The 14,051-nt window shown below is 35.8% G+C and overlaps 1 protein-coding gene across 11 annotated transcripts in view; it reads left to right on the top strand.

Annotated features, from left to right (window-relative positions):
- The window catches only part of PKP4 (plakophilin 4), a 248,260-nt gene that overhangs the window by 164,583 nt on the left and 69,626 nt on the right, over positions 1–14,051 (top strand). The window lies entirely within an intron of this gene.

Genomic DNA, 14,051 nt, shown 5'->3' with positions numbered 1-14,051 from the left:
TTACATTAAGGAGAGTGTCTCCCACTTTCACAGATGTTTGATGTCTTCACTCACTAAATGTTTACTGAGCAGGCACGTCATGAATCATACACTATACACATTGCTGGTTAGATAGTGATGGACTCCGCACACACATGCCCCTTGCCGCTCATGAAGCTTATAATGTGAGGGACAATGCCAGCAACTTATAAATACTAGATTAGGCCTTGATATCCCAATACTTTGACAGTTTTTAAACAAAGTTTGAATTCAGTAAAACTCAAATCACTAAATGCCTGGTATCAGAGTTTATCTGAACCTGATACCAGGATTCTGGTGTTATTTATAGTGTATACAAGGCTCTTTGCTATTTTCTAAAGAAGCTTTTCCCAAGAAATGTAGTGTTTTGTTCAAAGCATAGATGACATGTAGTATGGAAACCTAGCAGGTGGCACAGTTGTAAAGAATCCATCTTCAATGCAGGAGACACTCAAGACACAGGTTTGATCCCTGGGTTGGCAGGAGCCCCTGGGGAAGGGCAAGTAGGAAGGGCAACTCACTCCAGTATTCTTGCCTGAATAATCCCATGGACAGAAGGAGGAACCTGGCAGGCTGCAATCCATGGGGTCTCTAAGAGTTGGACATGACCAAGCTACTAAGCACAAAGATGAAGAAGAGACATGTGAAAATCTACTTAACAATAAGACTTACAAACAGCAGTTTAGTAGTAGGAAAGACATGGCATGAAATAATATGCGGTTAACTGCCAAGTATTATATAGGAAACATTGTCATCAAATGGACAATCCATGTGTGAGATAACTTTGCAGGGGTGAGCCTGGAGCCTGGGGCTTGACTGGCAGCCCAGCTGTGGAGAGAGTATTGTCATTGTCACAGCAGCAGAGATGACAAAAATGTCTCATGGGACCATTTAAAACTGGTTTGGGAGATGATAAGACATCCAAAGACCACATTGGGCCAAATTATAGAGATCTGTAAATACCAGGGACTTTGAACTTCCTACAGGTCATGGGGAGCTACTGGAAATCCTTTGAGCAAAAAGTCATTCGATTTAAACATTCCTCAGGAGACGTGGCAGTGCTGTGAACTGTTAAAAAGAGATTTGAAGATTTCAGTTTAAAGAAAAATACAGAGTGCATTTGCTACTTAGCTATGGCAGAACTCTACCATTTAATATAAAATTCTCCTGTAAGTTCATGTTTAATATGGCATCATTAATTTATTCCAAAAATATTCCTTGAGAGCCTAGTTGGTTCACACATAGTTGTCACTGTTTAAAACAGATATCCTTGCCGTCTTAAGTGTTTCAGGTCTAGTGAAGATATTTAGCTCTATACACTTAAAATCGGGGAGGGGAATTCTTTAAAGAAAAACTACAAGTATATACCATATTTACCCATAGCTTTATTTTTGGACATTCAGGTGTTTTTCATGGGTATAAATAACGTTATGGCAAACATCCTTGTATATAAAATTATACCTGCAGCTTTGATTTACCTTTTAGGCTAGGTTTTCCCAAGGAAGAAAACTATTCAAAGTATATGAACATTTTCAAGGCTTTTTAGATGTCTAACCAAGTAGTTTTCCTAGAAGAGTTGTATTCATTCTCTCTCCCTTTTGGTATATGAGGTCAGTCCTCTCATACTCCCTCATTAGTGTCATCGTTTATATTTCTAGCTACAAAATATTTCGATATCCTGTCATTGCCCCTTTCTCTTGGATTGTTAGCATTTGTTAGGCGGAAGTTCTTCACAGCCCAAGGAAAATAGCTGTATCAGTCAGGGCCCAGTCACCCAAAGGAGTAACTGTTCCTGGAAGCTGCTGCCATGTCTAGGACTGCAGGGACCAAGCGCTGCGTGGGTTGCCACCAAATTGTAGCAGTGGTGGGAAGTAGAGCAAGGCAGTCTAAGGCATTAGCTGGATCCACAAGGGAGATACAGCCTTCCCAGCAGTGCTGCCTAAAGTAGACCCGGAGAAACATCCTGGCTGAAGTGAACTGGAGGAAGCAGTTATAGATTTCTAACTACCAAAGTCAGGCAGGCACAGTGTGTAATCGTATTGATGTACTCATAAAGAGAATGAACTTAGATTATGAAGACACCCAATAGGGAATGACCATCCCTTAGCATCCTTTCTGCCTCTCCTCCCCACCAGTGTGTTCACTCAGTTTCAATCATTTGACCACCTCCTTCCTGGTAGCTCAGAGGGTAAGCATCTGTCTGCAATGCCGGAGACCCAGGTTCAATTCCTGGGTTGGGAAGATCCCCTGGAGAAGGAAATGGCAACCCACTCCAGTGTTCTTGCCTGGAGAATCCCATGGATGGAGGAGCCTGGTAGGCTGCAGTCCACGGGGTCGCAAAGAGTCAGACACAACTGAGCAACTTCACTTTCTTTCTTCATGATTTACTAATGCATAAAATAGAGATAGATAAAATATTATAGATAATTTGTGAAACATATTTATGTTTCATTTAATATATAAATATTGTATAATCTTTTATTTTTATACACATGGCAAATAGCTCACCAAATACAACTTCAGTAATTCATCTGTCTTCACCACATGCACATTCATAATTCACACCTGAAAACTATACTTCATCCCTTACTTAAATCAGACTATACTCCTGCACAAGTTCGTATTCCAACATGGAGGTATTACATTTACTTACCCTTTTTCCTTCTTCAGGGAAACATAACCTTCAAACACAGCAAACACAAATGCTATTTACTTCACTCTATTATTTTAACTACATTAATGTTACTTGTGTGTTTTCTTAAATTTGCCTAGTTTTCAGCCATTCTTAAGGCGTTTAAGTTGTAACCATGGCAATAAGCTATAATGATGAGAGTAGAAATTTGAAATTTGATTATATGAATAAAAGAAATATCTGGTTTGTTTCATAATCCTTTTTCTAAGCAGTCATCAATGCCCTTTAGAAGTTTGATTGTGAGTAAATGGGATGAAATGACAGTTTTGCTGCTTCTTTTCCTGTAAAGTTTATCTTCTCTTTACCAGTATGCATGCAGAAATACTGAATGTAATATGAAAATAATCTTGTTTTAAAATTTGGCAGTCCCACCCAGAATGAGGTAGAGATGGCTTAAATATAAAGTATATTTAAAAGGTCTTTGGTCTATTTTGTCTTTGGCTAAGTCTTAGCAAAAGAAACATCTTTGTTCAATTATCTTGGTTTCCTAAATAAAAAAGGATCACATGAAAGGATTTAGGATTGGAGGTCTGTTATTGTTCCTCATTTTTCTTTAGTATTTTGAACATTTACTTGAAGACAATTTCTCTACCCTTTCTTTTTCTCTTTTTGGTATTACAAATTTGACTTGAAAAGATTTTCAGCAACAAAGTGAATTGATAGCAAGGCAATAATTTGATCACTACCAGAAATTGAGACCAACTGTTGAATTTGTTTTTAAATAGCTAACTTACTGTAGAGTCATTTTCTAGGGAAGAGCTCAAGATGCCCTAGGCAGAAAAGATTTCCATTTGTGATTCAGTTCAGGATAATCAGCTTGCTTGTTTTTTCTTGGTTAGTTGGTTGATTCGGTTGATTTTTAACTCACCAGGGATTGTAGGCTCTTGGAAAGCAAAAAGCCAAAGCTTTGAATACTCACAGAGATAACTTCCTAGATCATGTGGAATAATCACCCATTCTACAAAACATTTCTATTTTCCTAGATTGATTGGGAAGCAGTCTTAAGGAGAAGCTCCCCTGGATGTTATAAAGTGTTTTAAGCATATATGCTTTGTTGTTATCTCGCATTTCTGTTGTCTTCTGTCTTCATTATTCTGTATTTTCTATCTTACCAGCATTATATATCTCCTCTCTAAAAATGTAAATACACCTCCTCTTTTATGCAGAGGAGAGTTTATCATTTTCTGTTTGGCTTTGTCTTTTCCATAGCCTTTTTCATTCCTTATGACCATGGATTTTGTGAATGTGTTTATGTATATTCTGCTGAAAAGGAGTGAAGGGGGAATGTTGTCTTAGTGTTCCTGTTTCCGCTTTTGTTAATGTGCCACTTTTCCACTATTCACTCCTTCATACCAGTGTATGTATTTCTACAGTCTCTTATGTTCCACCAAAATTTGAGGTAGATTTTAAGAACCCATATAATACAATAGAAAAAAATCCATATTCATAGAAAAAGTATATTAGAATAATAGGTAAAGACCTGAAGAAAGTGAGAATGCAAATTTATGCACAAGTAATTATATTTCTTCATGATGGAAAATATTATATTATGGAAGGTATCTTCTAAAGGATAAACCTTGGCCTTTCCCTTCTTTTAAGAAGTAGCACACCAATTCAGTCATAAAAATAACCATACACTGTGTACTCTTTGCATCAGAAAGAAGGATTGTTGAGTAAACAAGATCCTATATTATAGCACAGGGAACTGTATTCACTATGCAATGATAAACCAGAATGGAAAAGAATATGAAAAGAAATATACATGTGTATAACTGGGTCATTTTGGTGTACTGAAGACATTAACATTGTAAATCGACATTGTAATTCAAGGAAATTTTTTTTAATTTGCTGAAGTAGGAAGTGAAAAAAAAATTAAAGACATAGGAACATAAAAGTAGGGTAAATTTCTGGTTGACCAAAAGGCATTAAGGGATTAATAAACTTGGATGGGTCTTTCATGATAAGAAGGAGAGAAACTATGAATGATTCCATTCTATTCATGTATTTGATATTTGACAATACATGTGAAAGAGAAGGAGAAAGATGGTGGTAAAATAGAAATTTTAAGCTGATCAGATTTATTAGTGCCACATTTATTTATTGTGGAATATGTACTGAAGTGCCATAATTTTAACATGCCATCCATTTAAATCATTATTGTATAGTATATACAGATATTAGTTAATATATACAAGTAAATTTAAGTTTTTCAAAGGCTTTTTTTTTTTTTTACATTTTCTTTATACATTTAAATTTTGCTTCTAAAACGGACACAAGTTTTCTTCCACTGGGATGGGTTAAAAAAAAAAAAACAACAACATAAATACTGAAGATAAAAGATAATTGAGAGACTAGCCCTAGTCAATTTATTTTTCTTTTTTCCTCCATCTGGAGTAAGTAATTTACAACACAAAAAAGAATCAGCACATCATGAGACAAGACCAAACTTAAAGGAGAACACTTCATGCCTCAGTAGAAATGTACTGAATTTGTAAAGGAGATATAGTAGGAAGTTATATTATACATATTCATAAACGGAATATTAGATTAGCAATCATGTACAAAGGACTATTATTGAGCTTGGATCTTATGATTTATTATGACTATAAATTGTATAAGTGACAGAATTTTGTTTCTGCTTCTCTTCCAAATACCAAGAGGAATATGAATATCTCTTAATATCAGCCTTAGAGTCCTAAGCTTTTCTTTGCTTATTTTTTCAGGCCTTTTTTAGTAACACAGTCATTATAGTCTTCTTACCACAATTGCAGTGTTGTAGCTTCCTAAACACTACTGTGAAGGTTCACTTAGCTTTTTCATGTTTTGTTACAAAAGGCATGCGTTTTTTTTTCTCTTTGAGGAATGTTTCTTACTTAAAATAAATAGAGGAATTTGGAGTAAAAGCTAACAATTTCCCTCATTCCCACATCTACCCGTACCATGACCATTGCTCCAAACACCTGCACACACACACACACACACACATTTCCCTCATTCCCACATCTACCCGTACCATAACCATTGCTCCAAACACCTACACACACACACACACACACACACACACACACACACACCTACCTATACACACCCTATATACACACAGACACCCACACCCCTACACATACACACACACAGTAATCCACACCCCTACACATACACACACACAGTAATCTGAAAACAAACCAAACTGGTGAGTGTGTGTGTGTGTAAATATCTACACATCTGCTTTGTTTTCTTTTTACTACAGTGAAGATAATATATATTGTTCTGTGACTTTTTTCCTTAACAACATAGTAAAACCATGCTTGTGTTTCTAAAACACTATGTATAAAGATCTGCCTCCTATTTAATGGGTGTATATTGTTTAGAAAACTTATATAACCAGTTCTTTTTTAGTGAACATTTTGTTTTTCCCAGTTTTGCCCTTTGACAATTAATGGTAAAAATTATCACTGCATATCTGAGTGTTTCTGTTGATCACATTTTTAAGGGTAACTGCCTGGACAAGGGTGTATATATTTCTATTTTGGCAAATAGTGTCAATTTGCCCATGAAAATGCTTTGCGAGATGTGGGAGGGGGAAACTTTTCCTCTACCCTCTTGGGTTAGGTAATTGGGGGCTTGTGAATTTAACTGACAATAGACAGATTAATAAGAATAATAAAAACCCTAAGCATTCATATGCATATAAAGCTCACAAAAGTAGTAGTTCCCTAAATGACTAGGGTTGGGGGTTATGTACCTAACTTACTGGAAAGGATGCAGGCAGGAAAGGCTTCTGTAGGAAGAACAAATGGATTTCCAGGGGAATCAACAAGAGATAAGACAGTTTGTGATGATGTTTGTTTATGCAGGTACAAGGTGCAGGTGGTCTCTCCGTTTTGGTTTTTTTTTAATTCCATAAAATTCCTCCAGAAGGGATCCATGAAGTTTTCTGCTCTTAGTGAAATAAGGGAAGTTCCAAAAAGTCTTCTTTCTGGTACCTGTTGAATCTCAAATATTTAATTTAGAATAACCTTCATGTAAACTCTCCAGGTCCAAGTTCATCCCCACAAACATACATTCCTACCTTTACCAACTGTTATGCCTATCTGTGCTTCCCATGTTACCAGTGGATAGTAACATTTGAAGTGTAAATCATCATGATTATTTAAATATTTAATAATTTATTAGGCTTTTAAAATTGTTTCAAATTTCTCTTTAAGCCTCATCTGCAGATTAAAGAGGGTAAATTATTTAAAGAAATACTTATTAAATATTTATTCAGTCACAGTGCCTGGATACTTCAGCATACCACTGACCATTCTATTATTTGATTAATTCTTAGGAAAGTTGGAGTTATGCCTGATCTTAAACTTAATAATTTTGTTACGTTACCTGTCAGCTTTGCTTTCTTCTCTTTTCATATATCTGATACAGTTTTCTGTCAACAAAAATGCAACAACCACTATCAAAACAAGTGAAAAAAAAACTTCTTATCACCACTGGAGGTAATTTGAGTAACAAATAACCTCACTCCAGAGGTTCCCAAACTTTGCTGCATATTAAAATTGCCTGTGGAGTTGTTAAAATATTATTCCCAGGCCTCCCTACACATGACCAGTTCCTAAAGTGTGGGGCCCAAACCAGACCTCAATAATCTTTCAAGATCCACCTTTAAACAGCAGGTGATTCCACTCTACTGTTTGAGAACCACTGCCTTACTCATAATTAAGTTAATTTACTTACTAGTAATTAAAGAGAAGAATTAAAATTTTATCCTTCCTGTCCTGTGTGTATTTTTCCCCAGGATCACCCAATAACCCTAGACAGTGTAATAAATATAGAAAAATCAATAAAATTAGAAAATCAGCAATTTACAACCCTTAATGAAATCATTGATTCAAGCAAAGATTGTTAATATATGCGAAAACCTCTATGTCCTTAATCCTAGCTGCACATTAGAATTACCTTGTGAATTTTTTAAAAGTCCTAATATTCAGACCACAACTTAGGCTGAGTGACTTGGCATCTCTGAGTGTGGGACTCAGTCAGCAGTAGTTTCTAAATTCTGTGCCCTATACTTCCACCCCAGGCAACCAAGTTGTGTGGTGTGCAACCAAGGCTGAGAATCCTTGCATTAGTAGAAAGGAAGGTGGTATACTTGAAAATACAAACATTAGGCTGCCATCACTTGAATTGGCTGATTGATCTGAGCAAATATAAAAGTTATGATGTGACAGGATGTAAAGTACATGGCATCCTTCGTAAAGTACTCTAACCCACAGAAACTGGACCTGAAAGCTTTTTCTTTCTAAATTTCTGCTTACAAGAAAAATTGTAGTTCGAGGTTGTGTAAATGATACCATGAGAAATCCATCAAACAAATTCAGCATGTGGCACATCCTATGAGTTTATTGCTATGGTTCCAGCAGTGAACCAAGAAAATGGAAATGAAGGAATGGGAAATCCTTTTTAGATTTAAAGGAACTTAAAGAACAATCACAAATGCAATCAGTGAACCTTGTTTTAGCCTGACTAGTGCACGCCACTGAAGAAAGACATTTGTGAGACATCAGGAAGATTTTGAATATGAATTCATTATACAGCATTACGGAATAATGGTAGTTTTCTGAAGTCCTTATTTTATAGAGCTGCAAGTGGAATTATTTAGAGTTCTGATGATCTCATATGAGAGGTTTGTTTTAAAATTCTCTAACAGAAGAAAGGGGAAAGATAAATAGAGCATGAAAAGTGTGGCATAATGTAATTATTAAATCTGGGAGGTGGTTAGTTATACTTTTCTCTATTTTTATATGTGTTTGAAAGTTTATTTCTAAAAAATTTAAATACAAAGTCTGTAAACAAAGGGGTTTAAATTGTACATCAGGGTGACATATGTTAAAGCCTGCCAAGTGTTGCCACATTCTGAAGGCTGCTCCTGATAGAAGCGAAACCAACTATGAGACAGTGACATGCGCTCTTAGGCAGTGCATGGTACTTTACGTTTCCACACAGATGAGATTTTGCTAACATTAAGCAGAATTACCTCTAGCATGCTGGGCATCAGCTTAGAACTCCATTTGTCATTCTGTGCATGGGTGTTTGTGCCACCAAATAAGAATATTAGCATTTTGCTTTAGTCAGTGTGTATCTGAATGTTCCCGAGCCAGTTATTCATGATGCATGAACATACCCCTGAGAAGCTTAAATATTTTGAGTTAGTACTTCATGTAAAAATCAAATATCCAGTTTTAGCCTTTAACATTTTATGTTTAATTCAAACATGTCAAATAAATATTTAAATTCTCTCATGCTTTTAGTGATAATGTGAAGAAATATTCTATTAGCGGGCTAAAATAAAATAGAAATTGTCAAGTCAGAAAGCTCCTCTTTTTCCGTTACCACTTCCTCAACACACTGAGCAGCACTCCCTCAGTTTACAGTTGTTACTTGGGTGTGTGTGCGTGTTAAGTCACTTCATTCGTGTCTGACTCATTGTGACCCCAGGGACTGTAGTCCACCAACCACCTCTCTCCATGGGATTCTCCAGGCAAGAATACTGGAGTGGGTTGCCATGCCCTCCTCCAGGGGTCTTCCCAACTCAGGGATCGAACTCACGTCTCCTGCGACTCCTACATTGCAGGCGGATTCTTTACCACTGAGCCACTGGGGAAGCTTAGCTGTTACTTTGGAAAACATTAACAAAGCTACCATCTATAACTCCACATTTCATTTTTATACCAAACTTAGCCTGCCTTTAGCTTTATCTTGATTATCTTTATCCAAATAGATAATCCAATAGAAAAGTATAGAAAAAAGTTTCACAAGACCCATTCATTGCTTTTGGTGGTGAATATATATGGATTATTTTTTAAGATTCTTTTTGGTTTTTTAATAGAAGAAGTCTATCTCGTATCTCCCATTAGCAAATATTTTTAGTGATGTATTTGATAACTTTTCTTCCCGTAAAAGAATGAAATTTGTCTTTGAAAAATTATTTGAGTGATTTTTGAGCACTTATTTTCCATAGACTAGACTTTACGGCTTCCCAGGTGGCTCAGTGGTAGAATCTGCCAGCCAAGCAAGGTTCGATCCCTGGGTGGGGAAGATTCCCTAGAGAAGGAAATGGCAACCCACTCCAGTATTCTTTTTTTTTTTTTTTTTTTTTAATGATCTTCTTTAACTTGCCTTTATTGCTCAAATTATTTTTGTTATTTATCCATGCTAATCAATTGTAGTTCACTCATTTTCACCATTGCATTGCATGAATATGCCAGAGTTAATTTATTCATTTTCTTGTTGATGAGCAATTGGGTTGTTACCAGTGTTGTTGGGTTTTTTTAATTAATTTATTTTTTATTGAAGGATAATTGCTTTACATAATTTTGCTGTTTTCTGTCAAACCTCAACATGAATCAGCCATAGGTATAGCTATATCCCCTTCCTTTTGAACCTCCCTCCCATCTCCCTCCCCATCCCACCCCACTAGGTTGATAGACACTCCAGTATTCTTGCCTGGAAAATCCAATGAACAGAGGAGCCTGGTGGGCCACAGTCCATGGGTCGCAAAGAGTCAATCACTTAGCAACTAAACTACCACCACCACACTTTTTACATGACAGCAAATCCCTTATTCTTTTCTCAGCTTTTCTCATTAGGAAGTGAGCCCCCTGGCCTTTCATGAACAATCACCTGTTAAACTTGGACACTTCATAGTGTGATCTGTTTCTTTTCATCTTTATATTTCTAAACTTACTGTTTCTATAGTTTGTCATTTATAGGTGCCCTTCCAGAATTTGGCTGAGAGCTTTACTTCTTAAATGTTGAAGGCACTGGAATACTATTTCTGCAACAGCTCTCTGGAAAGTAGACTGCCTCCTGAGCCTCTGATCCTATGAAAAGTGAGAATCCCAATGCCAAATAGCAAGTTCAGTTCCCATAAGACTAAATACTCTCCTCATTTTTCACAGTGTTGCCCCTGTGTGTAACAGCCTTAACTGGCTCCTAGGCCAGAGTTGAAAAAATTGTCACATGCCCAATTCCCTTAACAAAGAAAGTATCATCTGCCTTATCATTGCGTGCTATTACCATCCTAAAAGCCCTGCCAGAACTCACACTACACTACTTTTTATGAAAGGGCACACCCGTAAATGCTATAGCAACTCAGGACAAGGAGAATCTGGCATAAAGTTACAGCATGCTGGTTTGTGAAAGACTAGTTAAAGGGTTGTACATGCTAAGTCTTCTTACTACTGATCTCTAGGTTTCTGTTTCCATGGTGATTTTACACACAGTATAGACCTCTGTCATTTCATATAATATAAACAGACACACAGATTAACAAAGCAGACGCGTTTTAAGAATTTTAAGTTCTTTAAAGAAGTCTTCTGCTTTTTACTGAGCATATTTTCATGCGTATTCAGTATGTATCAGGGAGATACATCACAGAAAAGATAAAATAATTCACTTTGTATTTCATCTTTTACTATGAGCTTAATGGGGTTTATAACACATTTTCAATAGCCCCACAACATTATTGTCCCTTAACACAAATATTTTTCTTAGCTGCAACCTTCTACTTTTTCTAATTAATTGCCCTTTTTTGAGTAATACTCAGGCACTCAGATGAAATGGAGCAGGCAAGAAGGACCATGCTTCCACAAATCCCCTAATCTTAATCACAGATGGAGATTACTTCATTCAACTTTGAAGCTTTTTCAAATTCTATATTTATAGACATTGATTTTCTTGGAAGATGCTAATTTGATGCTTGAAAATGTCCTGTAGGATATTTCTGGTGTCCCAGAAAACATGTTTATGATTTTTAAGAAAAGGTAACACATGTTTACACAGATTAAAGAAGTAGCATTCATACTTTGCCATTTTTACTCATAAAAATATCTTAATTTCATGTTCTGGTTGTACTAAATCACAACATGCCAACTTTTTAATTGTAGTTTAGAGCATTAATCATGAAATGTTTAACCCCATCATGTAAGTGTCTGTGGGTTTCTCTGATAAATTAGACTAGTATCTGCTTCCATTCCACAAAGCAGATGTTTTTAAAAGACATTCATTTGAAGGATTGTGTAAATAATGCATAATTAGTCATTGTGACATGCCATACTGCAGTAAGGAATGCTTTATTTAGTAATTTGAAAATGACCCTTTTGTTTACCTGAGGTATAGTGGCTGTGTGTACATACATTTGTGTGTACATATATAATTTATAGATTATAAATTTTCAAAGAAGCAGTAAATAGTAGCAAAACTATTTTGAAAAAAAGTTTTAATTTTCTTTTAATGATTCAGAAGAGATTTCAGTGTCTTTTTCTCTTCACAGGTATACATTGTAATTGGACTCTACTATAGAAGTAGAAAAATGACTGAAGTGCTTATTCATAGTATAGAATTTGGTTATTTTACAATTCATATTAAATGAATGTTTTACCAGTTTTGTAGAATTTTGTTTTATATTTACTGAAATGTAAAGCACAAAGTATGTATGCTGTACTCTAAACCCAGTTATTTAGATCTTCAAATTAGATTTTTGGCAAATACAAATTTAATATTTTAATGTTCCAGTACTTTGGCCACTTGATGCAAAGAGCTGACTTATTGGAAAAGACCCTGATGCTGGGAAAGATCGAAGGCAAAAGGAGAAGGGGGTGGCAGAGGATGAGATGGTTAGATAGCATTACTGACTCAATGGACGTGAATTTGAGCAAACTCTGGGAGACGGTAGAGGACAGAGGAACCTGGGCACACTGCAGTCCATGGAGTCGCAAAGAGTTGGACACAACTTAGCGACTGAACAACAATCAATATCTGTGTCCTTTTCCATGTTCTATTTTCTGAAGCATTTCACTTAAAAGAAGCACAGGCTTTCCTGGCAGTCCAGTGATTAAGACTCCATGCTTCCACTTCAGGGGGCACAGGTTTGATCCCTGGTTGGGAAACTGAGATCCTGCATGGCCGAAAGTAAATAAATAATAAAAATATGATAGATACTAACATTTAGAGGGTAGATGATTATATTACTTGGGGGTAATTTTAAGTCTAGTAGCTGTCTGTCACTGTATAGAGTTACCAGAATATTGTTGATTATATTCTCTGTGTTGGACATTACATCCTCATGACTTATTTATTTTATAACTGAAAGTTTGTACCTCTTAAGCCCTTTCACCAGTTTTGCCAACTACCCCCTAACCCCTTACCCCTTGACAACTAGTTTTTTCTCTGTATCTATGAGTCCATTTTTGGTTTGTATTTTAGATTACAGATATAAGTAAAATCATATGGTATTTGTCATTCTTTAACTTATTTCACTTAGCATGATACTCTATCCATGTTGTGGCAAATGACAAAATTGCATTTTTAATGGATGGGCCATACACAAGGGGATACCATATCTTTAGTCATTCATCCATTGGTGGACACTTATGCTGTTTGCATATCTTGGCTATTATAAATAATTGTGCAGTGAACATACAAGTGTATATATCTTTTCAAATTAATGTTTTCACTGTCTTCAGGTAAATATCCAGAAGTGGAATTGCTGGATCATATGGTAGTTCTGTTTTTACTATTTTGAGGAGCCTCCATCCTGTTCTCCATCATGGCTGTGCCAATTTACAGTCCCACTAACATGAGGATTCCCTTTTCTCTACATCATTGTTAACACCTGATTTTTGTCTTTTTGATAATAACTATTCTGAGGGTATGAGATGATATCTCATTATAGTTTTGATTTATATTTCCGTATGATTAGTGAAGTTGAGCATCTTTTCGTGTGTCTATTGATCATCTGTATGTCTTCCTTATAAAAATGTTTATTCAGATCCTCTGCCCATTTTTAAATTGAATTATTGGGGGGATTTTTGGTGTCCATTTGTGTGAGTTCTTTATATATTTTGAATATTGACCCCCTAACAGATATATATCACTTGGAGATATTTTCTCCCATTCAGTAGGCTGCTTTTTTATTTTGTTGATGTATAAAAGCTTTTTAGTTTGTATATAGTCTTGTTTATTTTTACTTTTGTTGTCTTTGCCTGGGAAGGTTGATCCAAAAAAATATTAATAAGACTGTTGTCAGAGAGTGTACTGTCTATGTCTTCTTCTAGGGCTTTATGGTTTCAGATCTTACATTTAAGTCTGTAATCCATTTTGACTTTATTTTTGTTGTGCTGTTTTAAAATAAAAGTGACCCAGTTTTATTCTTTTGCATATAATTGTTCAATTTTTCTAACAGCATTTATTGAAGTGACTGAGTTTCCCCTGCTGTATATTCTTGGCTCCTTTGTAGTAAATTAATTGACCATATAACCACAAAGTTTTTGGAGTAGTTTAAGAAGAC

Source organism: Dama dama, chromosome 33 (assembly GCF_033118175.1).
Source record: "Dama dama isolate Ldn47 chromosome 33, ASM3311817v1, whole genome shotgun sequence".
Taxonomy (NCBI): Eukaryota; Metazoa; Chordata; class Mammalia; order Artiodactyla; family Cervidae; genus Dama; species Dama dama.
Note: the sequence above shows the minus strand (reverse complement) of the source record. Positions and strands in the feature narration are given on the sequence as shown.